The following is a 25,997-nucleotide window of genomic DNA, read 5'->3' as shown; positions in this document are numbered from 1 at the left end:
TAATGGACTCGGCAGGTTACGTCTATATATTTTCCATTTATATGTGACAATAATTAAATAAAAGGAGGTTATGAATTTGAGAGAGTGCCAAAAGGAGAATCTGGGGTCATTAAATGGAGAGGAGGAAGGAAAAGGATGCATCTACACCCTAATTATGAGATGTGAACATCAATATGGAAATTTCGTGAAAATCTCTGGTGTGACTCATCTTTGATCTAATGTGAACAGATTCTGTTTAATATCTATAAATTGCTTATTATTAACTATTGGTCCGTATGCAATCTTTTTGTAAATCTGCATCTTAATCCTAACCCTTAACTCTAACGCTGGATGGACACAACTTTTAACCATATAACCTTTGTCCTAATCATAACACTAAACAGTGCCTTAAATTCTGAAACGGAACCCTGGCGTTTCATAAAAGAGAGGAAAACAGAGGGATTAACCACATAAACCTCTCAAGAGACTCAGAAAAGACCTTTGACAAAATTCAACATGACTTCATGATAAGTCCTGGAGAAGGTAGAGTTAGAAGAGGCATACTTAAATATACTAAAGGCCTTTTTTTTTTTTTTTGCAACCCTTAGCCAACATCCAACTAAAGAGAAACTGAAAGCATTCCCACTACAAACAGGACTAAGAAAAGGACGGACCTGCTCCCCATACCTACTCAATATAAATAGAGCAATAAGACAAGGGAAGGAGATCAAGGGGATATAAATAGGAAAGGGAGAAGTCAAAGTATCTTCATTCCCATATATGATTTTATTCATAAAAGACCCTAAAACATCTATCACCAAACTTCTACAAACACATTTAGCTAAAATGCAGGATATAAAATTAACACATAAAAATTTATAGCCACTCTGTATATAAGGGATAAATGGACTGAGAATGAAATCAGGGAATCAGTAGCTTTCACAAGAGCCTCAAAAAATTTCTTGGGGTAACTCTAATCAAACAAATGAAAAACCTATATAATAAAATCCTTAAGACATTGAAGAAAAATTGAAAAAGATATCAGAAGAGGAAACATCTCCTGTGTTCATGGATCAGCAGTATCAGTGTATTGACATTGGAGAACTAGCTAGGAAAACAGTATGAATTCAATGCAATCCCATCAAAATGCCAACACAATTCAGAAAAATTGAAAAGAAAATATTCAGAAAAATTTAAGGGACAATTTAGTTCATATGGAAACACAAAAAAGATCCCAGAGAGCTAAAAGCATCCCTGAATAATAAAAATAAAAAACCTTGGGAGGTATCATTATTCTTGACATCAAGTTATTTTATAGAGCTTTTGTAAAATAATCTGCATAGCATTGACCTAAAAGCATAAGCATTAGTCAATGAAATTAAATTGAAAGACCCAACCATGAGTCATTGTACCTGTGTATACCTGATTTTTGATAAAGAAGCTAAATACAGATCGGAAAAAAAGAAAGTATCTTCAAAAAATGGTGAGGGCTGGAGAGATGGCTCAGAGGTTAAGAGCACTGGCTGCTCTTCCAGAGGTCCTGAGTTCAATTCCCAGAAACCACATGGTGGCTCACAGTCATCTGTAATGGGGTCTGGTGCCCTCTTCTGGAGTGCAGGCATACACACAGACAGAAAAAATGGTGTTAGTTCAATTGGATGACCTCTTAGAAAATAATACAAAGAAGCTAAATTTATAAACCTACACAAAACTCAACTCCAAAATGATCAAGACATCATAATTAGGCCTAGGAAATAGTCTTGAAGTCATTGGCATAGCAGAGGAATCTCTGAGCAGGACACTAAAAGCACACGTATCTACAACAATTATATAATGGGATGTCATGAAACTTCTGATCTCCTGTGTGGCACAGGACACCACAATTTTTATATAGCAATGGATTACAGAATAAGAAAAGATCATTATCAATCACACATCTGATAGAGGGCTAATATCTAAGATATATAATGAACTATAAAATTGACAGAAAGAAAACAAATAACTCAATTAAAAATGAAGTGAACAGTTGCCTCTTGGAAATGAAATACAAGTGCTTGAGAAACAAAAGTTTAACATCCTAGTCATCAGGGAAAAGCAAAGCAAATCTACTTTGATATTTAATCTTATACCATTAAGAAGGACCAAAATGATGAAACAAATGACAGCTGATGCTGGTCAGGATGTGGGATTGAGGGAACATTTTACTGCTTGTGGGAGTATAAAATTGTATAACCACGATAGAAATCACTGTGGTATTTCCTCAAAAAGCTGGCAAAAGATCTTTTCAAGACCCTGCTATATTATTCTTGGATATATAGCCAAAGGACTCGAGATCCCAGTACAGGAATACTTGTTCATCCATGTTCAAGGATGGTCTCAAATTGGGAACAGACTAGATGTCCATCAACAAATGAAGGAAAATCAAAATGCAGTTTACACAATAAAATATTATTTTACACAATAGAATATTATTTTACACAATAGAATATTATTTTACACAATAGATATTATTCAGCAGGTTAAAAGTTCAAATAACAAAATTCACAGGTGAATGGATGGAGGCAGAAAAAAATCACACCCAGTATGGTAAAGCAGACCTCCAAGGCAAATATGATATGTTTTCTCTTCTATGTGAAAGTTAGATATTAAGTCTTCCACTGCGGTTGTGTGTAGAATAAGGGACAGATTTGTGGGCAGGGACACCTAAGGTAGAGAGAATAGAATGTGGAGTTGTGGAAATACAGGGAGGGAAACTAATAAATTGAACAATCAAAAGAAGTGAGAATGGGAAGAGGGGTGTAATTTTGGGAATTCTGAGAGAAACGGCTGACACTACTACCATTTAATAGGTCATATGGAAAACTACTACAGTAGAAAGAAATCCAAATAGAATCACAAAATAATGGGTGGGGGAGAAAGCCCCAACAAGACTTTTCTTGCTACTAAATGAAACCTCCAGTTCCAGGAATGGGTTACATCTAACTGAGTTGTTTGCTAATATTGCCCAATGGAATGTCCCAAACAGCTGAGGCTGTTACCAAAGCTATTGTTTGTTCTCCACAAACTTAGGTAAGGTCCTATTGCTAGAGACAACATCTACACCTCTTATTGAACACTGAGATGTTGAGCTGGTACTTAACTAGAGCATTCACCCCTACTGAGTAGTATTTATGGTGCTTTGCACACTCTCATAAGAGAAAGCTAAACACCAATGCAGCTACAAACTCTTTGGAATAAAATGGTGAACTTCCTTTTAGATGTACTGGTGAAACATCAGGACCAAAGTTTTTGGAGTTAGAAAAAACACGCTCTGGTTAGATTTGAGGCCGTTTTAAGGGATGGAATCAATGCCTGACACAGTTCAGGTGGCCAAAAATCTGAGACTACATAAACCATGGTCCTAGGAGAAAATCTTCTGCTAAAGGAATGTAGTGATAAAATGATCCTAATGACATTCTGCTATACACTTAGAGCACTGCCTCACTCAGACATACTCAGAGAGACTTCCTCACCTGTACACGAAAACAAATACAAAGTTACACACCAGGACAGTGTGCAGAAAATGAGAGAATTTAGAACACTGAACCATAAATGCAAAGTGTTCTTCACACCCCTTCCTTGGCATTCAGGGAGGTGTGCAAAAGAAGACACAGAAGGATTTTATTCACCAGATGAGGATGGGAGATATCAAGATTAGTGTCACACATGCAAGACACATTCGCATACGATCCCACAGAGTGTGAGGTGTAAACTAGATGGGTCCCATTGCTGAAAGTAGAATTTCATAGGAGCCATTTTCTCTAACCCAGAAGCTTTCCAGAATTAATACTTCTTGCAAAACAAAAAATCAGTTTTCTCCAATGGAGCTTCCCAGGGTACATGTTACTTCAAAGGGCAGGTTCCATGCTCAGCACCATATGGCCAACACAAAAATGAACTCCGTTGTGTTTTTGGAGATGTTTCATTTCATGATGCTTTTTTGTAATTTTTACCTTATGTATATTTTGATTAAATATTATGGTTTCCATTCATGTCTTGGGGGGTTGGTGTGTGTGTGTGCATGTGTGTGTGTCTCTCTGAGTGTGTATGTTTTTCTCATGTATTTTCTTTGTTTGTACATTTTTCTATTCTGGTTTGATTGACTTTTTAATATGTTTTTACTGATTGTTTTATAAAAAGAAAGAAAACACATGTTGGATGGGTATGAAGGTGGGGAGAATCTTGGTGGAGAATAGGGAGAGGAACCAATGACCAGAATATATATATATATATATATATATATATATATATATGTATATATATATATGTATATATATATGTATATATATGTAAAAAACTTATTTTAAAAGATTGCATGTTGAAAGTATGAAAATAAAGTGAGATATTGGAAAACTAAATTTAAGATCACATCAAAAAGTTTACTTATCATGACCAAGTCTGCTTCATTTCAGAAGGATGGGAGAAATCAATGTATATAAATAGATAAATATTTTCCATCACATTACTAGAATGAAATAAATCACATGATCATCTGACTTTATGCAGCAAAGACCACTAACAAATTTCAACATCCAGCTCTTTATTATGAGACTCATGCAGAGCCTAAGGGAGACATACCTCAATATTACAAAAGCTTTATTCAACAGCTTATGTTTAGCATCTTAGAAAATTAAGAAAAAAATTCAAAATATTCCAGTAAGATGAGAAACAGGATGAGGGCATTTACTTTCTCCATGTCTATCAGTAAGGAGTTGAAGTCCAAACTAGAATGTAAGAGAAGGAAATTAATTCTACAAATAGTAAAATATATCGTATCTATATTTTATATAGATTTTATATAGATATAGATATGATTTCACAATATCTAAACATTTTATCCAAGACCTCAAAATGAAAAATGCTTTATCAAATAATCAGAATACAAAATTGACACACAGAAACCAAAAACTGCCTAACATGCCATTGATAACATATTGAAAATCAAATCAAGGAAGCAATATTATTCACAAACATCTGGAAATAAACTCACTTATATATGCCTCAAGAAATACATTGATACAGTAAGTGTATTATGCTTACAAGACAGAATATTACTCAACTGTGACAAAAATAGAATGATGGAAATGACAAGTACACATATGTCACTGGAAAAAATGGTACTCGCTGAGGATGCCAGGCTCATGCTGAGGATGCCAGGCTCATGCTGAGGATGCCAGGCTCATGCTGAGGATGCCTGGCTCAGAAAAACAATTGACATGTGTTGTTCCTATGTGTAGATTCTTACTTTGAGTCTTTTGTGTGTTAAACATGGGCTATCTGTAGAAACCATGTCATTAGAAGATAGTTAATTTGACACACCCATTAAGGGAGTTAGATAGCAAAATATAGACAAAATCCAGGCAAAGAAGGGAACATAAGGTGTTGAAAGGTTCAAATACGGGGTGGTTGTGGGATGAGAAATTTCTTAAGAAAATCAAAGGGCCATGACAGTGTCAAATAGAATACAATGACCTTGCAACTCATGTATACATTGTTGTTTCTCTTCTCAGAGTGGTTAAACATTACAAAAGAAGTAGCTCAGTTATTCTTTTTGATTGACTTAGACATATTCAAAACCTTACAAGTACTTAAAAATCTTTGTATATACTTGGCTGATGGCTGAAACTTCTGGAAAAGCAGATCCCCTGTACTTTTGTCTCTCTTTCCCTCTATATTCTTTAAATATCTTCCTTCTATAGGATACAACTCAGAGATATTGAAACACACTTATATTAATCAAAGTATCAATAAATTAAGACAATATTACCATACTTAACATAATTGCACCAAACTGTGCTGCACCCAACTTCTTAAGAATCAATCTAGTGGAATTAAGTGCACAGATCAATAGAAACTCAATAATAGTAGATGACTTCAAAACTCAAATTTCTCTAACAAGTAGAATATCTGGTAAAAAAAAAAAGGAATCTCAGAATTAAATGAAACCATCAAATGGGCCTAACAGATAATTAACAAAATATTCCACCTAAACACCAAAGGGTATACATTCTACAGAGCAGGACATAGAAACTCCTCTAAAACAGAACATATGCTGGAGCACAATGAAATCTGTAAGAGACATCAAAAATTGAAATAATGTTATGTATCCTATCTGATCATTGTGGATGAAAACTTAAAAATGACAACAAACAAAACTGTAGAATGAATATAAACTCATAGAGAGTAAACAAATCATTATTGAAGGGCCAAAAAGGAAATTAAGAAAGAAAAACAATTCTGAAATTAAATAAAAATGGAAATACAATAAAACCTCTGTGATAATTCTAAGAGGGCAATTCAAAACTTTATGTGCCAACTTAAAAAAAAATCACAAAAAGACTGGAGGCCAGAGGAACTGATCCTAAGGACCCCAGGTAAGAAACTGCCAGTTGTCGTCCTTCAGGCTGTGGCACAACAACAAACTGAACCCCCACCACTGGCTCCACACTGGGCCCCAGAGCCCTAGTAGGTTTGTGGGAGGCTAGGCTGGACCTAAGGACTCCAGGACAGATACTGCCCATCACCCCTAAACCAAATTAAGCCTCCCTAACAATCCCAGAAGGCACTCCCACAGACCGTACTACCTACCCTAGTCCTATCTTTGGCTAAAATTCAGAAGACTTCTGCTTTACCAGAGGCCAGGCTGAAGCTACAATTACAATGGAGTACCTGGTTCAGAGAAGAGGCTAAGATTATTGAACAATGGACTAAAACTAGAGGTAGGGAAATCTTTCAAGATCAAATTCTTGGAGAAAAGGACTATGTCATTATAGAAAGGCAGGCTGTATATCATAACCACACCCTGGACTTACACCATGCAGCAGCTTTGAATGCTTGGGAAAGAATTAGAGAAATAGGAGGGAAAAAATGAGTCATTTACTAGTTATGCAGGGGCCAAAGGGAGCTTTTATGAATTTCTTACAAAGATTGACTTCAGCAGTAAATATAATGACACCAAATTCAGAAGCTAGACAAATTATAATTTAATCTCTGGTATTTGAGAATGTCAATTCTCTATGCAAAAGGATAATTAGGCCGTTAAAGGCAAGATCAGCACCTTTGGGGGAATGGATCTGAGATACACTTAATACAGAATCTCATGAACATAATTCTACTGAACATAAACTCTTTAACTCTTTCTAACCCCCTCTAGAATTCCATAATGACTTAATTCATTTCTTAACTAACTTTCTCCATTGAGGAGTTCATTGAGCTGACAGCCACAGATGTGTGTGTGTGTGTGTGTGTGTGTGTGTGTGTGTGTGTGTGTGAGAGAGAGAGAGAGAGAGAGAGAGAGAGAGAGAGAGAGAGAACTCTTTATGGGGCAAAATAATTTCATCACTGGAACCTGTTAGGGCTGGGAAATGCTGGTTATAAGAGATGGATTGATGGATTCTTTGGTGAATAGATTTCTTAACCCTCAGACTTTAGTTTTTTTTTTTTTTCTTTTTTTTTTCTTTTACTTATTGTGGTGTCTTTGATTCCTGGGAGGGGATTCTTAAGAGCTGGACTTTTAAGGACCCTGATATGCAGGGAGCAGGGGTGGGCATCATATCAGAAAGACAGGGCAGATGGAGATTATCAATATCTGATGATAATCCTGTGGAAAATAATAATAATAATCTTCTTATTTCTTGGGACAGATCCCATAAATGAACCAAAACTACAACAGAAATGCAAGATCAGAGGAGAGGACATATTGACTGTGTGTTCTTTGAAGGCCTGGGGCCACTCCACCCAACACTGTAGCAATGAGAGAACTAACGAGAGGAGAACTAAACATGAAAATCAAGCACAGGCATGGATGCTTGTGGAAGATCAAAGGTAAGGGGAGGTTTGCGAGAGGTCTTGGCAGCCTTAGAGTCACTACAGTGAAGGGACCTCAAACTATCATAAACACAGGGTATAAGCACAGAAAACTATAAAGCAAGACCGAGATATAAAGGTCTAAAAATGCTTGATTGGATTTCCGTGGACTAGAAGACTATGTGTGTGTGTTTGTGGACTAGAAGACTATGTGTGTGTGTTTGTGGACTAGAAGACTATGTGTGTGTATTTGTGGACTAGAAGACTATGTGTGTGTGTTTGTGGACTAGAAGACTATGTGTGTGTGTTTGTGGACTAGAAGACTATGTGTGTGTATCTGTGGACTAGAAGACTATATATGTATGTGTATTTGTTTTAATTTATTCTTTTAAGTGTAAAGGGGCACTCCATGCGTGCACAGCTCTCTGGTGGCTGTGGAGACCAGGACAGTCCTGCTGCCCTAGGCTGCATCACTGGGTCAGCCCTCTGCGTGGGTACTGGCAGAGATTGTGCCTGAACGAACTATTGGCTATCTCTGCAGTATTCCACCCACTGCCAGCCTGCAGCTGCTTTGGCCTAGAGGACTCCTGACAACTCAAGTCCTGATGCTGGAAGAGTGCTCAGTAGATGAAGCTGGCACTGCTGCTGTCTGAGTGTCTTCTACATCTTATCTTATTTTTGGAAATCAAGTTCAATATTTAAAAGAAAAGGCATACATTTTGGAAGCGATTTCTACTAATTTTGATAAATTTTAACTTATGATTTGACTTGAATACTGTTGTGGGGTGCTGTGGGACAATGGTCTGTACCCTGTCACTTGTATTATTTTTAATAAAATGATGATTGGCCAGTAGCCAGGCAGGAAGTATAGACAGGGTGATGGCAACCTGGCAGGAAGTAGAGGTGTGGCAATGAGAATTCTGGGAAGAGGAAAGTTGTAGTCTACAGTTGTCACTCAGACAGAGAGGAAGCCAAACATAGATCAAGCAAGATGTGACTGCCTCACCAAAAAAGGTACCAAGCCTCATGGCTAACACAGACAAGGCTAATATAAGATGTAAAAAGTGTTAATAAGAAGCCTGAGCTAATAGGCTGATCAGTTTATTAATAATGTAGACCTCTGTGTGATTTCTTTGGGACTTAATGACTGTGGGAACCAGGCAGGACAGTAACTTCAGACAACACGGGGGAAGATAATCACAACATCATAGATAATCTTAAAGAAGAGCACTACATCCATACTGTAAGACTAGAGCAAGCCTTCAGAGACATTGGCCATGGAGATTTCTATCTGAAGGCTACAGAGACAATTCTTGTAAAGATATAGCCTCAAAGCCTGGAAGCTTACACTTGTCAGAACCTTGCATTTATTCCAAAGTTATGGAAGCTTTGAAACTTCAACCAGGGTTATCTTTTCTTAACTTGGGAAGTGAAGCAGGATATTTAAGTACAATGTTGTGCTTAATTTTAGATCCTCTTGGAATAAATCATAGGAATGAACTTCATTCAGATGTGGTGGAGTATGTCAAGCATAAGCTGCAGAGTTTCCTTTGAATTTTGTCAACTCGCATTGTCAGATAGCTTCTGACAGTCATCAGTATGATCAGATTTACTGTGGAGCTTGATTGCAGAAAGATCATGAAAACTACATGAAGATCTTGTTCAAAGTTGGGGGAAAACTGGTCATGTCCATAGAGGACCAGTTAACACAGATTATGCAGACTAAACAAAACACTTGAGAGAGTTAAAATATCCTTGCTGTTTCTTTTGCATCACTGGTACAACCCAGTAAGAATTATAAAGGCACATCAGATTCTGTGGGGTCCCCCCATGTGCTGTCAGGAATCTCCAAGACTTGGCTCCTTTTACATTTGACACATCAAAGGATGAGATGCGGGCTAAGGGAATTCCACAAAGGGCTCTACCAAAGAGGAAAAGAGAGTTAAATAGAGAATTAATACTTATGTATTTCTGGGTAATCAGCTTATTCCTCAGTCTCTAGGCGTCAAAGAGGATAAAAAAAAATGGAAGAAGTCAGCAAAGATGAGGAAGAAAAAGATCCCAGTGAAGCTGTGAAGCATGAGGAGCCACCTCAGAACTGAAGGAAAAGATCCTGGAGCAACATACTCGAACTTATGGGACACTATGAAGGCAGTCCTAAGAGGAAAGTTCATAGCACTAAGTGCCCACTTAAAGAAAACAGAGAAAGCACATATTGGAGACTTAACAGCCCACCTGAAAGCTCTTGAAAAAAAGAAGCAGACTCACCTAGGAGGAGTAGGAGACTGGAAATAATCGAACTGAGAGCTGAAATCAACAAAATAGAAACACAGAAAACAATCCAAAGAATCAATGAAACAAAAAGCTGGTTCCTGGAGAAAATCAACAAGATTGATAAACCCATATCTAAACTAATCAAATGGCAGAGAGAAAATACGCAAATTAATAAGATCAGAAATGAAAAGGGGGACATAACCACAGACACAGAGGAAATTCAGAGAATCATCAGATCTTACTACAAAAGCCTGTATAACACAAAACTGGAAAATGTAAAAGAAATGGACACTTTTTTAGATAAATACCATATACCAAAGTTAAACCAGGACCAGGTGAACAAGCTAAACAGACCTGTCAATCGCGAAGAATTAGAAGCTGTTATCAAAACCCTCCCTACCAAAAAAAGCCCAGGACCAGATGGTTTCAATGCGGAATTCTACCAGACTTCCAAGAAGACCTAATACCTATACTCCTTAATGTATTCCACAATATAGAAACAGAAGGGTCATTACCAAATTCCTTTTATGAAGCTACAGTTACTCTGATACTAAAACCACATAAAGACTCAACCAGGAAAGAGAATTACAGGCCAATCTCACTCATGAACATCGACGCAAAAATACTCAACAAAATACTGGCAAACCGTATCCATGAACACATTAGAAAAATTATCCATTATGATCAAGTAGGCTTCATCCCAGAGATGCAGGGCTGGTTCAACATACGTAAATCTATCAATGTAATCCATCATATAAATAAACTGAAAGAAAAAAACCATATGATCATTTCATTAGATGCTGAAAAAGCATTTGACAAAATTCAACATCCCTTTATGATAAAAGTATTGGAGAGATTAGGGATACAAGGGTCATACCCAAATATAATAAAAGCTATATACAGCAAGCCGACAGCTAACATCAAATTAAATGGAGAGAAAATCAAAGCCATCCCGCTAAACTCAGGAACACGACAAGGCTGTCCACTCTTGCCATACCTCTTCAATATAGTGCTTGAAGTTCTAGCAATAGCAATAAGACAACATAATGGGAAGTTCAGATGGCCAAAAGACACTTAAGGTCATGCTCAACCTCCTTAGCAATCAGGGAAATGCAAATCAAAACAACTTTGAGATATCATCTTACACCTGTCAGAATGGCTAAAGTCAAAAACACCAATGATAACCTTTGCTGGAGAGGCTGTGGAGGAAGGGGTACCCTCATCCATTGCTCGTGGGAATGCAATCTTTTGCAACCACTGTGGAAATCAGTGTTTCGGTTTCTCAGGAAATTCGGGATCAACCTACCCCTGGACCCAGCAATACCACTCCTGGGAATATACCCAAGAGATGCCCTATCATATGACAAAAGCATTTGTTCAACTATGTTCATAGCAGTATTATTTGTAATAGCCAGAACCTGGAAACAACCTAGATGCCCTTCAATGGAAGAATGGATGAAGAAAGTATGGAATATATACACATTAGAGTACTACGCTGCGGTAAAAAACAAGGACTTTTTGGCCCCACGTTGGGCGCCAAAATGAAGGCGTAAGTCACAAACAATGCCACACCAATTCAGGGTTATGATTATTAGGGTGGTATTTATTTAAAGGGGAAAAAACTTACAGATCACTGTCCCAGGCAACAGCCCTCTACGCAACCAGGAAAGGAGTCTAGTCGCTGGCGGAGCAGGAAGTGAAGAGAGAGAGGAGAGGGAAGTGGCCGCTTTTTTAAAGGGAGAGAAACCACGCCCCAGTGGGCTGGTACCTCAGCGGTGATAGGCTGGAGGAGTGGGAGGACCTCCCGCAACACCTCCCCCTTTTGTTTAAATAAGAGAGTTCTAAGCCTACTATGAAATTATATACAATAAGTACAAATATCCTATTCTAACTAGCTTAGGTCTTGTATAATAAATAACTTGGCCAAGTCATGAGAGAAAGTAACTACATTTATATAGTCTTCAACCCCATCAAAGATCTGAGAAGGGAAATACTGTTACCTGGGTAATTAGGAAGTTCAGTAAAACAACTTCCAAAACATGCAACAAATCACAGAGACAACTGGCTACCTGGGCAATCACCCAAAATCACGTTAGCAGCGTTGAAGCAACCAACTTTGGCTAAAGCCTAACATAACTGACATACCATTTTCAAAGGCAAGCAACTTTTCAAAACTATCTTACCCTGTCTTGGCAGGATATGACAGCCCTGTTTTATCCACTGATGCATGCTCTGTATCTTTGTCAGTCGTTGAGGTATGGGCATTTCTTTGCCCAAAGGCCAGTTCTGCCAAAAAGAAGGCTCCAGGTGGAGTGTCTTTGGTGCTCAACATTCTCTCGGGAATAGAGTGGTGTTGCCAGGAGCAATTGTGTCTCACTACCACAAAACTCTGAGTTAGATTAAAGGCCATTTTCTACAGCTCTTTGAAGAAGTTGAAGATTATCTATCTATACTGAGTATAATCTCTATATATCTAAAGAACCTGATTAGTCTATTATAAATGACAAACTTAGCTGACTATGAGTCTATATAATTCTCAATATCTATCTAACTTAAAGACTAAGACAATAAACGACTGTGAAACAAATGAGGACAATGACCTCCAAATATAAACAATGTACAAATATACATTGCAGTAGGTAAATATATATCAATACACAATCATTATATAAGTATCTTAATCAGAGGTAGAAATGCACACTGCAATATGGTAAATATATACAATATATATATATATCAATACAATATATGTCAATACATAAAAAATGTTTTAAACAGAGGTAGAAGCATGTGTACAATAGTCAATATAATTTAACTTTGTGTCAATATACAAGAATCTATACCAATGTATTTGTCTAAAAATAGTAACTCACAATTACAAATCTATTATCCCATCATCCCTTTTTTTTTTCAAAATGATCCCTGAGCGTATAATATTCCTCCCCCAACCCTCAATCGCATACTAATTATAATCAACCCCTAAATGATGTCCCTAAACCCAAGGGCAAACTTTACTGGGAGAGGGGACGTCGTCCTCTAGAATTACTTCCAGCTGTCATGGGGGCGACGTTCTTTCTGGGGGATCCTGTGAAAGTAAAATGATGGTTAAATTTCAAGATCAATGTCTTTTAAAATTGCCAATAGTCTCTGAGTATTTTGTGCAGGTCTGGCCAAAATGTTGTATAAGATGTGCACCATTTCAGCTAACCAAGTTGGAACTGTCTTGTGCAGCTGGTACCAAAAGCAGGTCTTGTAGTAGCGCTATCAGTATCATGACGTCATATCAACCAGGTGGAGTTGTTGTTATGGGGCCCCATCTTCTTCCTGGAAACTTCAAATGTCACTTCAGGAAAAACTCATTGTTCATTATGAAAAACTTAAACATTAATCATATAGACATATATAATATATATTCAATGAAAGACATGATAGATATATTCAATGAAAAGTATGATAGATATGAAGAAAAGCAAAGATGTTTTCTAAACTCATATTTCTTTCTGTCCCATATCACGGCTCTTGACATGAGACAGAAACTCCAGAAACTCTGGGTTTTTCTCTTACTAACAGGCTTGGAATTGGAGAGGGACTGAGCCAGAGTCCAACTTCAAAACCAGCTTTATAAATTTAGAAATATGGTTTAATATTACTTACACAACCCGTTCAGTTGTCTTGATATTTCCTATTGGGCAGGTATTTTTCCATCTGTCAGTATCCAAACATCCAGGGTCCCTTGAATTTCTCAAGGATGAGTGTTTTCCTGTGGAGATAAGAACAGAACCCTGCCCCCATTCTATATGTTTTTCTTACCACCTGTATCATCGTTGTGGATGAGTTGTCATTTCTCCTTTCCAAGAGGTTTCTCCTCTTCAAATCGAAACTTTATTAATTTTGATGGTATCCACAATTTTTCTTCTCCTGTGGAAACAAGAGCAAAACCCCTTCCCCAACGTAGCACATCTCCTGGCTTCCACTGAGAGGTCAGCACATCTTTGAAATAAATCGGTTGATTTAGTTCAGCAGACTTTTCCATTATCCAATGTCTTTCTGCTGCTGTCGTTCCTTTCTCATTAGCGTTAAGAAAATTCAAGGTTAATAAAGCATTATGTAATCTATTTCTGGGGGTATTTTCAGTCCCTTTCTGTTTGTTCAGCATATCCTTTATAGTACGATTTGATCTTTCTATAACTGCCTGACCTGTAGGATTATTTGGTATACCTGTAATGTGTTTTATATTATAATAATCAAAAAAGCGTTTCATTTTCTTAGATACATATGCTGGACCATTATCTGTCTTTATTTGTGCAGGTATACCCATGATGGCCATAACTTCCAATAAATGTGTGATTACTGAATCAGCCTTTTCTGAGCTCAGGGCAGTAGCCCATTGAAAACCTGAATACGTGTCTATGGTGTGGTGCACCATAGACAAGGAATTTTGCATGCAAATGGATGGAAATAGAAAACACTATCCTGAGTGAGGTATCCCAGACCCAAAAAGATGAACATGGGATGTACTCACTCATAATTGGTTTCTAGCCATAAATAAGGGTCACGGAGACTACAATTGGTGAACCTAAAGAAGCTAAATAAGAAGGTGAACCCAAGGAAAAACATATAGTTAACTTCTTGGCTATGGGAAGTAGACAAAATAGCCGGGGAGAAAATTGGGATCTTGGGGGTGGGGTGGGATGGGGGTAAAGGGAGATGGGGAGAGAAAAGTTAGAAGGGAAGGAGGGGGGGGGGGGAACTTGGGGAAACAGTCGGATTGGGATAAAGGAAGGTTGGACAGGGGAGCACGGAAACACAATTCTTAGTTAAGGGAGCCACTTTAGGGTTGGCAAGAGACTTGACCCTAGAGTGGCTCCCAGGAGCCCATGGTAATGTCCCCAGTTAGTCCCTTGGGCAGCTGAGGATAGGCAACCTGAAATGACCCTATCCTATAGCAATACTGACGAATATCTTGCATACCACCATAGAACCTTCATCTGGTGATGGATGGAGATAGAGACAGAGACCCACACTGGAGCACTGGACTGAGCTCCCAAGGTCCCAATGAGGAGCGGAAGGAGGGAGAAGATGAGCAAGGAAGTCAGGACCACGAGGGGTGCACCCACCCACTGAGACAATGGGGCTGATCTAATGTGAGCTCACCAAGGCCAGCTGGACTGTGACTGAAAAAGCATGGGATAAAACCGGACTCTCTGAACATGGCAAACAATGATTGCTGATGAGAAGTCAAGGACAATGGCACGGGGTGTGATCCTACTTCATGTTCTGGCTTTGTGGGAGCCTAGCCAGTTTGGATGTTCACCTTCCTAGACATGGACGGAGGGGGGCGGACCTAGGACTTTCCACAGGGCAGGGAACCCTGACTGCTCTATGGACTGGAGAGGGAGGGGGAGAGGAGTTTGGGGGAGGGGAAGAAGGGTGGGAGGAGGGGGAGGGAAATGGGAGGCTGGGAAGAGGCGGATACTTTTTTTTCCTTTTCTCAATAAAAAAAATAAAATAAAATAAAATAAACAATATGTTAACCCCTTTGTTTCCCAGGTTGAACTGATAATAACCCACCCCCTGAGTTTTAAGTGTCAGCGATTATTTATTGCTAGAAGACACACTTGTTTTTAAAAACTCCACAGTCATTTTGTTGAGTTTCTTAAGTACTATGCATATATTCAAATTGTATTCACCATTTAATTTTCTTTAAATTTACTGAAGATACACATTCTATTGTCTGATAAAAAAAAAAAGATCCTGAAGCTGCCATTCCCCAAGTCTTTAACAGCTTTCTTGACATACTTTAGAAACAACTTAAAACAAGAAGGACAATTTCCTTACTCTTGTAAATGTAGTGTTTATTCAGAGCTAGAGAATTACTTCATTTGAAAGAATTATTGCATCAGAAAATAGCTTAAAGCTATTTCTCTTAATGACAGAAATGATGTATTCAGTGATTTCAAAAAGAATCTCTTTCTTAAAATCTTTTATTTTCTTAAATCTTGAGCAAATGTTGTTTTAGCTCAGTGATCTCAAAGTGAAATGATTCAATAATTGGGACTTTGTGTACAGTAATCCATCTGGTTCTTCACAGATTTGTAGAGTTAGGGTTCAGATTTCATTCTGAAAGAGGTTCATATATTGTCACACATATATAGGCTTATTCAAATTGCAGTTTGCATTTCCTTTGTGAGAGCTTGTTTATCAAATAAGGAAACTAAATGTTTGTAGACCTGCTTACCTTATTTTTGCTGTAGACATATTCTGGGCAACATATAAGAGCAATAATAATTCAACATATTAAATAATTTAGCTTTAAAACTACAGACTTCACAAAATTTTAAAGGCCTAAAACTTTTTCTTTCGATTCATTTGCCAAAAGATACAGGGAAAATTCCTGCTTCTTGCATAGAGATTTTAAGAGCACAGCAAGTGACTATTAATGTAGGAAATGACTACTTAACACAACTAGTTTGTGTAGGCCCCTTTTGTTTTCAGTATTTGAAGATAATGAGGCTCGCTGTTTTGTAACTATGAAGTATTAGATTTGAAAAGACACTCAGTGTCCCACTTGTTTCTGATGCAGGCAGTGCGTTGGTCATGTTGGTCACCTCACTTACTAGGTTCCTCCAGTAGCAGGGGGATGATGTAGTCCACTGAGGCGCTATACATAACCATGCTCGCCTCATCTGTTTTGAATCTTTCTAGTATAAACAGTCATGGAAGTTGTATGTAGATGCCTTTGTGTTAAAATTTGGTTCAGAACCAGTGGGATCTCTGGGTCCCACACCAAGCCTATTTCTTCTGTTCTGTGTTTTGTTCCTTTGGTAAAATGATAATGGTTTTCATTTTTTGCCTAATGTTGCATTCTTAACCTATGTAGAGTGTCAGAGCTAAAACAGGCAGTGTGTTCTGTTACTAGTTCTTTCCTCATAAAGCTTGCACAGAGTTTTTCCTTGTTTTTTTTTCTTTTTATTTTTTATTTATTTATTTATTTTGTTGAAAAAAAATTCTGCCTCCTCCCCACCTCCCATTTCCCTCCCCCTCCCCCCAATCCTCTTCCCCTTCCCCCATTTCTCTCCCCTCCCCCTACTCCATTCCCTCTCCCTCTCCAGTCTGAAGAGCAGTCAGGGTTCCCTGCCCTGTGGGAAGTCCAAGGTCCTCCCCGCTCCATCCAGGTCCAGGAAGGTGAACATCCAAGCAGGCTAGGCCCCCACAAAGCCAGTTCATGCAGTAGGATCAAAACCCGGTGCCATTTTTCCTTGTTAAGAAGATGTAAGATGTGACCTACTTATTACTTAGTATCACACAGATTTTGTGTTTTTAAAGGGAAGATTTCAAGGGTCTCAGTTGTTCTCACCACATCACTGTCAGAGAAGCCACTCAGATTTGTCTAAGGAAGCACAATCACGATGAGTCAAATAGTTTTAAATAATTCAGCTCTAAAAATTCTACATACACTAATCTGCTGAAATAGTTTAAACATGAAATTGACCCAAATAATTGTTACTATTTTAGTAATGTGAGCAACAAAGTTATGGAAAGTTCATTTGGCACTTGGTGGAATGGGCATGTCCATTTTTAACATAATTAGCAAACTATTATTTAAAAAAAAAAACCCTATCCTGTTTTTATCCAAAAAAGGAAAAAGACATCCTCATCCTTGAAGTGGTACTGGGTATTAAGCCCAGCAGTTTGTGACTGTGATTTATCTCCAGAGTCAACAAACTGTTACATTTAAAATTCTGTTTTAGAAGTTTAATCTTGAATTTCTGCTACCCATGTACTTTTTTCTGGGAAGATAAAACTTAGCTTATCTTCTCATCCTGTCCCACACATCTATTTTTCCTTGAAGCTGATATACTTGTCTCTGAAAATCCATGGTTTTCAATGATAGTAATTAGGAGAGTGTTGTTAATGATATATTTTAAGAAAAAGGTTTCCATACTGTCTTGTTGACTTTGATAAATTGTACAGTAGATTGTCTTGATCATTGCATTTTTGTCTTTGAAATGTATATTATGTCCTTGTTGATTCTTTATTTTTCAGGTGTGACTTTATGGTTGGCTTTCAAAGGTCAGAATAAGCAGTCTTATCTATTCACCCAAATATTTGAGTTTATGGTTATTTTTAATGAAGTTGTGCTTATTTGAGTGTTGAAAGTTATGCTTTATAGGTAACAACGTAGCAAATACAGATGAAATAATGCAGATGAAAGAAAATAAATAAAAAGTTAAAAATAAAGCAAAATGAAAGTGAAAGTAGTCATTTGTGACGGCTCACCCCTGGAATAGCACCTGAGATGAGGCAAGAGAAATACCTGTGGCTTCAGGCTACCCAGGATTCCAGAGGAAGAAGAGGTTTTGTTCTTCAAAGAACAGAAAGAAAGAAGAGTATGTGAAAATGATGGGGAATAGTCTCATGGATTTACATACACACAAAATTACATTTACATTTATCTTTTGAAGAAAACAAAGAGATCTTGAGTGGAAGACTGTGCTGCTTAAGTTTTATAGCAGGTTGGAGACGGGGCCTCAAGGAGCAGTCATCATTACCAAAATGCCAAGAATCGAGCAATGACATCATCGCTACCATTGAAATCTGTACTACTCACAGGTCAACATCTTGGACTCTGGTATTAATAAAATGTCAAATTGACAGACATGGTTAAATAAAATATAAAGTGTGTTGATTGAGGTAAAAGTAAAATAAACTGCTAAATCACTGGGCAAATTGGGAAATCATCTTAAATAAACAGATCACATCATTACACAGCGTTTTCTCTTATTTTTGAGTTCACACAATTATTTTGCATATAGATATTTAGCCACAGTTTTTAGGACAGAAGACCTGACAATTTGGTGACACTGTGTAAACACCCCAATTAAAGACGTGGATATTGAGGAAGTCAGAAAGGGACATAGGTGTCAAGAGCACTGTGATCGAGTGACCCCACACCTGTCTTGTCTTAATGTATCGACATGATCTTTGGGTGCAGAAGAAGTGAGACAAAGAGCATGGGTAGGCATAACTGAAAAGTTCTGGATAAAGTGTGGTCCTGGGTGGTACAAAGAAGCCATTAGAAGGCAATCATGGCCTGTCCTCACCGGTAGTTGCTCCCCTCTGGGGTTGCAGTGTTGTTTGTTGATGTTATTCTTAAAAAATATATGGGGGGTTCCCAGCAGCAGCGGGAAGCCACGTGGCGGAACCCCCAATGCAACGGGCGCATGTGAGCAGACCCATGGAGCCATAAAAGCAGCTGCTAGCCCGGAAGAGACGGTTGTCGGTCCCCGGGGCGGGCTGGCTGGCGGTGGCGGAGGTAACAGACATATAAACACAGGAATAGCCATAAACATTTATGAAGAAAGAGGGAAAGAGAAAAAGGGAAAGAGAGAGAGAGAAAAGAAAGAGAAGGAGAGAAGGAGGGAGAGAGAGGAGGAGAGAGTCAAAGCCCCGTGTGTATAAGGGGAGAGAACACAGGGAGAGAGAGCGATGGCAGGGGAGGTCAGAGGTTAAAAAGGAGTGGGCGTGGCTAGGGCAGGGACCAAAAGAATAACAGTTGATATCTCTCTTATACTTTTCCATTGTTCTGTTATTCCAAGGGGTCTTGTGGGGCCAAGTACAGAGGCAAGGCTTTTCAGCAAAAGTAGGCATTGTGTGTGTATGTGTGTGTGTTTATAATATACGTGTATGAGTTGTCTTGCTAATGTTACAACATTTGTGGAAGTCAAAACCATTTTAGGGAGTTGGTTCTTTTCTCCTGCTGCAGGATCTCAGCTTGAACTCAGGTTGTCAGGCTTCTGCAGCAAGTGCCTAATCCCTGAGCCATGCAATCTATTGCAGAGTAACTTCTAAGTGACTATTGGAGATTTATTGAAAAAATGTAGGTGGGTATGTAGGGATAAGCCCAGCCCATTAGGGGGCGTGTTCGCCTGGGGCTAATGTTTACTATAAATCTGGCGAGCGAGCCCACCGCCCCTTCTGTTTTCCTGTTCTCAGTGGGAACCTGTGGTTCTGTAAGTCTATTTCCCCATTAAAGCTGTATATATTATTACAATCTGTCTGCAGTCATTTACGCCGATACACTTGGCGCCCTGTGAGGCTTTGTGGATACCCGCCCCGAATCAGAGCCTCCTGGGGCGCCCATTGTACCCTCTCAGCACAGCTCCTTGCCGGTTCGCTCTGCCCGACTGAGATTCTGAGTCACTGAACATCTGCAGCGGCTCGATTTTTCCTGGCGCTTGCTAGAAAGTCGGCAAACGGGACTTCTGAAGGGCGACTTGGCCCCGCACCACGAGTCTGTGCGCCCTGCTCTGCCCGACAGTGGCACAAGCGCCCCGGTAACAGTGCATCAGTACACAACGCCACTCTGCGTCCCCTCCCCGCGCGTGGCTTAGTCCGGCCTTGGCTCTGCCGGGCTTCCTGGCCCTCCGCCCAACCAGCCCGGTGTCTGCTCTAATTCACACAGGACACAGTCTACTTAACTTTCGGTTTTGAGTTGATTGTTTCAGACCGGCTCTGACTTAGGCCACGTGGACTCAGATGCATTTCTTTCGCCACCACTGGCAGGAAACGGTCATTACAGGTAAATAATTTTCTTTTATAAATAAAAATAAATACTGATTTGATTGAAAATGTCTGAAAAAGTTACCATTCAAGTAACGCCACCACCACCCAGCCTTTAAATTGATTTTACTTAGAAATTAATCTCTTAGCCGGGCGCATGCCTTTAATCCCAGCACTTGGGAGGCAGAGGCAGGCGGATCTCTGTGAGTTTGAGGCCAGCCTGGTCTACAAGAGCTAGTTCCAGGACAGGCACCAAAAGCTACGGAGAAACCCTGTCCCCCCCCCCCCAAAAAAAAAGAAAGAAAGAAATTAATTTCTTTCAGTTGATGAGAAGAACTCACATTCTATTCCTAAAATATTTTATATCTGCCCTCATCTTTGCTCCTCAAGTCTAACATGCCCATTTCTACAAAGCTCTGCTATAGGAACTTTTTCTGCTTCCCCTTACATGTCCTTCCCACCCCCCAACCCATACTATTCTATTTCCAAAGACTTTTCATTGAATGCAGTTAAGATGAAATCTGGCATGCGAAGTGAGTCCTAATAGGTCCTTCCTAGTCTGACTCTAGACATTGCCATCTCCTACCACTCTTCCCTTTGGATAACATACTCTAAACACACGGCCTTCTTTTCGGTCCTTATATGCATCATATCTTTTCCTCCTTGGGGCCTTTTCTTCTTCCACCCATCATTCTCCTTTCTCCACTTTTTGTTCTTTTCAAAAATGGTTGTTTTAGAAAATTTGTTATAGGCAAATTCTAATAATGAAAAGCCAATAAATATAATTGAGGAAATAATTTTGTATAAGAGTCACAAAAAAACTGGCAATAAAATTTCTACACATTATTTAGCTAAGAGAAATAAAGCACATGTTCACAAAATGATTTGTTCTTTAATGTTCCTAAGGACTTTTATTAGTAATATTCTGTGATGATTAATCTTCACTGTCAACTACATTGCACTTATAGTCAGCATAGGAATATACCTCTAGGTATGTCTATAAAGATGTTTCCAGGTTTAACTGAGCAGCATAAACCCATCCTGAATATGGGCAGTGCCTTGTCTGTGAGTTGGGGGCTCAGACTGAATCCCAACACTAATCTCCTCTGCTTACTGGATGTGAGTGCAGCGTGCCCAGTGCTTCCCCCACCATGATGGACCACATCCTCAAACAATGAACAACAAATGTTTTTCTTCCTTGACTTGCTTTTGTCAGGCATTTTGTTATAGCATAAGAAAATAAACTGATAACAACAGATCCCACACTAAGAACAACCCAAACTCCAGCATAAGAATGGATCGACAAATTGTGCTGTATTTATATATCATACAAATCCATTAACAAGCAATTCCAAGGACAAACAAAAGTGGATAGAGATAGACTTGCTTCCAGTTGAGAGGCAGAAGTGCATTGTTTTGAAAGGCATATGAGAACTTCCATGGGTAATGGGAACGGTCTGTGTCATGCTTTGAGTAATGACTTGAAACATAGATAGATACATAGATGATAGACAGACAGACAGACAGACAGATGATAGATAGATGGATGGATGGATGGATAGATAGATGATAGATAGAGATAGATAGATGATAGATGATAGACAGATGATAGACAGATGATAGACAGATGATAGATAGATGATAGATAGAGATAGATAGATAGATGATAGATAGACAGATGATAGACAGATGATAGATAGACAGATGATAGATAGATTATAGATAGATGATAGACAGATGATAGATAGATATATGATAGATGATAGATATATGATAGATAGATGATAGACAGATGATAGATAGATATATGATAGATGATAGATATATGATAGATAGATAGATGATAGACAGATGATAGATAGATAGATGATAGATAGATAGACAGATGATAGATAGATGATAGATAGATGATAGACAGATGATAGATAGATAGATGATAGATGATAGACAGATGATAGATATATGATAGATGATAGACAAATGATAGATAGATAGACAGACAGATGATAGATATATGATAGATGATAGACAAATGATAGATAGATAGATAGACAGACAGATGATAGATAGATGATAGACAGATGATAGACAGATGATAGATAGATAGACAGATGATAGATAGATGATAGATAGATAGATAGACAGATGATAGACAGATGATAGATAGATAGATGATAGACAGATGATAGACAGATGATAGATATATGATAGATGATAGACAAATGATAGATAGATAGACAGATGATAGATAGATGATAGACAGATGATAGATAGACAGACAGATGATAGATAGATGATAGACAGATGATAGACAGATGATAGATAGATGATAGATATACAGACAGACAGATATGAAGTGCATCTCAAAAAGCTACATGATCTTGTGTTATTGTAGTCTGGTTACTCAGAAGAGGCTCTTACAAGAGTCATATCTAATAAGTCACACTGTTTTCTTTCTCACCTCCTTTACCTCTTTTGGATCATATTCAAAGGTTACATATGTTAATGTGAGTGGTTACCACACACTCTGCTCTCCAGGCCTAAAGACTTTTATAAGTAGTTTTATGATTCCATGTATCATTCCAAAGTTACATCAGATTAGAAGATGGATGGTAGAACGTACACATTCAGGCATATTAGCAATTGTGTAGGTTCATATTGTGATACTAGGGAAGAAAAATTAACTCTAAACCATGACATAAGAATTCTAAAGTGTGAGCTTGTGATAACAGATAAAATCAGGCTATTGTATCTTTTCCTCCTGAGGGAGGGCGTCAACTTTTATAATAGATTTTTATAGCAGATTTCATCCTGAAAACTTTTTTTTTTTGTAGCTTTGAAGCCTGTCCTGGAACTACCTCTTGTAGGCAAAGCTGGCCTCAAACTCACAGAGATCCGCCTGCCTCTGCCTCCCAAGTGCTGGGATTAAAGGAATGTGCCACCACTGCCAGGCTTCATCCAGAAATCTTAAGGGATAGCCTGTTTTAATGCAAGGCAGAAAATATAAGTGACAATTCCATAAAGAGTATAATTTAAATAATGTTTTTGTCTTGGTGCTCTAAGGAATAAAACTTAAGCTATTTAAATTAATCCAGATAGGGATTAAAGTCATTCTGTGGTATAAGCTAGGACTGTTGTTAAAAGAGGGGTAAATACAAAATATCAAACAACCAAGTGCAGCTCTAATCAGCTAGAACAGGTCATGCAATCCAACAAAGACTTCCTGAGCACTCTTGCTGCCTACAGAGATGATGTGGCAGGAGGACTAGTAAGGCGTGCGGAAAGCACATTCTTGCGGACCTTCTCTCTCTGAGCACACACCACATCTAAGCCATTAAAATGGTCTTGCTAGTTCTTCTGGAAGTATGCAGTCTTAATGACATCCCAGAGTGTTTTCACAGTGATTTTTACTCTACAGACACATGGCTATAGAAACTGCCCCGTGAGCTTTGACACCAAACGAAACCAAGCCAAAACAGCACAAATGCTGTCAACTGAATACACTTAGTTCTTGTGTTGAAGGAGGCTCTTCCTGAGTTGAACTCCAGAATGAGAGAGAAAAGGGTAACCCTTCCAAAGGGCATCTCGGGGAGGGTGGGGAGTAGGGGTACTCCTACCATCTCGGGGAGGGTGGGAAGTAGGGTACTCCTACCATGAGACCTAGCCGTTAATTTGGAATCTTGCTTGAAATAGACGCAGGGATAAGGGAACCACTGAGAAATCAGGAGAGGGAGGCAGCAACTGTTGGAAGAAGAAAGCCTGGAAATGTCAGACATAGTCAGGAGAGAAGGGTATGTAGGTGTGGGAAGGTATCAGGGAAATGATCGCTGCCAAACAGATTTGTTTTGTAATTGTCAAAATCATTCTTGGATAGTCTCCTTAACTTGCCAGGTCTAAGGAAGCTAAATTTCAACCATATCACAAATACAGGCAGATGTATTTTAAATCACAGATGAAGTCTAAATTACAAAGTTAAATTTAAGTGGAAAATAACTTTATTTATGTTTTTCTAAGAATACTTTGAATATTCTGGGGAAAATCCAAAAAAAATAACTTACTGATTCCGAAGCATTAGGTAGGATGCGAAGCTCACTCAGGACAGGAAAGCTGGCTTGACACCTGGGGAGCCCCACGCTCCCAGAGTGCAGGGGGACTGACCTCCATCTCCAAAGGTCCCCTTCCCACCCTGTGAAAGCCTCACTTCCGGGAGAGCCTGTGGCTTCCGGTGTCCACCTAACGAACTCCAGTCCTCTTTTAACAGGTAGGATTGTATTTTCATGTTCTCAGAAAAATTTTAATGTTTCTGAAAACAAAAATCTCTTTTCTGGAAATATTTTTGGGTTAGTTAAGTTTCCTTTAGAAAAACCTGAACCAACTGGGAAGAGTTGTTGCGGGAAAGCAAGCCGTGGAGAGGAACCCCTCAAATATAACTTCATGGTGGTTGCCAGGATTCCTTCCTTTGGCCGTGCTCGTCATAGGCCTTTGTTTTGTCGGAATGAAGGAGAGGACAAAAGCGGAGTGACGACGCCATTCTGTGATCCTCAAGTGGAGCTGAAGGAGCGTCCACCCCACTGTTCTGTAGTGAGGAAACAGGTCCAGAAAGTCACCGAGTTTAAAAATAAGAAACTTCAGGTTTAAACTTAGGTCAAGGCCCTAAAATGAAAAAGAAATGTATGTTTAATTTTCCTCTTCTTTTCTTTGGAGACAGGGTTTCTCTGTAGCTTTGGAGCTGTCCTGGAACTCGCTCTTGTTTATTATTTTTGTTTTTTGAGGCGGGGCTTCTCTGCATAGCCGTGACTTTCCTGGAACTCACTGTGTACTCCAGGCTGGTTTTGAATCCACAGAGATCAGCCTACCTCTGTCTCCAGAGTGCTGGGACTAAAGGCATGTGCCACCACTGCCTAGCTAAAATTAAAAACTTAACTGCAAATATCATTAAATTGTAGTAAATTCATAATCCCAGCAGAGCATTCAGGTACACCCTTCCCCAGCTCCCTCCAGAACTGACAACTGTACAGCCACAGCACATCTGTCAATATTGACACGATGCTTTTAAACTGTTAACCTTATTTAATTGTACAAGTTTCCCTCCTTAGTATATTGACTATCTTGATATATTTCAGAATCTCCTAGGCTAGTCCAGCCTGTCATAGGTACTAAAATACCTAGACCTTATTTGTTTGTTTGTTTATTTATTTATTTTTGTGGACACAGGCTCTTTTGCATTTTACAATAATCTAGAACTCAGTGTGGTAAAAGTAAGCTTGAAAGTCTGCTCCTCTTGCCTTTGTCTCTAGTTACTGAGAATGCAGATGTGTGCTATCACGCCTCTTTAT

General features: G+C 38.8%; 1 pseudogene; it reads left to right on the top strand.

Moving 5' to 3' along the window:
- Positions 1-7,799: 7,799 nt before the first annotated feature.
- LOC121463652 lies at positions 7,800-25,299 on the top strand (annotated as a pseudogene).
- The last annotated feature ends 698 nt before the right edge of the window (positions 25,300-25,997 follow it).

This window comes from Microtus oregoni, unplaced genomic scaffold (genome assembly GCF_018167655.1).
Source record: "Microtus oregoni isolate MIOR12 unplaced genomic scaffold, Mior012 000027F_ref0000203, whole genome shotgun sequence".
NCBI classification, from domain to species: Eukaryota; Metazoa; Chordata; class Mammalia; order Rodentia; family Cricetidae; genus Microtus; species Microtus oregoni.
Note: the sequence above shows the minus strand (reverse complement) of the source record. Positions and strands in the feature narration are given on the sequence as shown.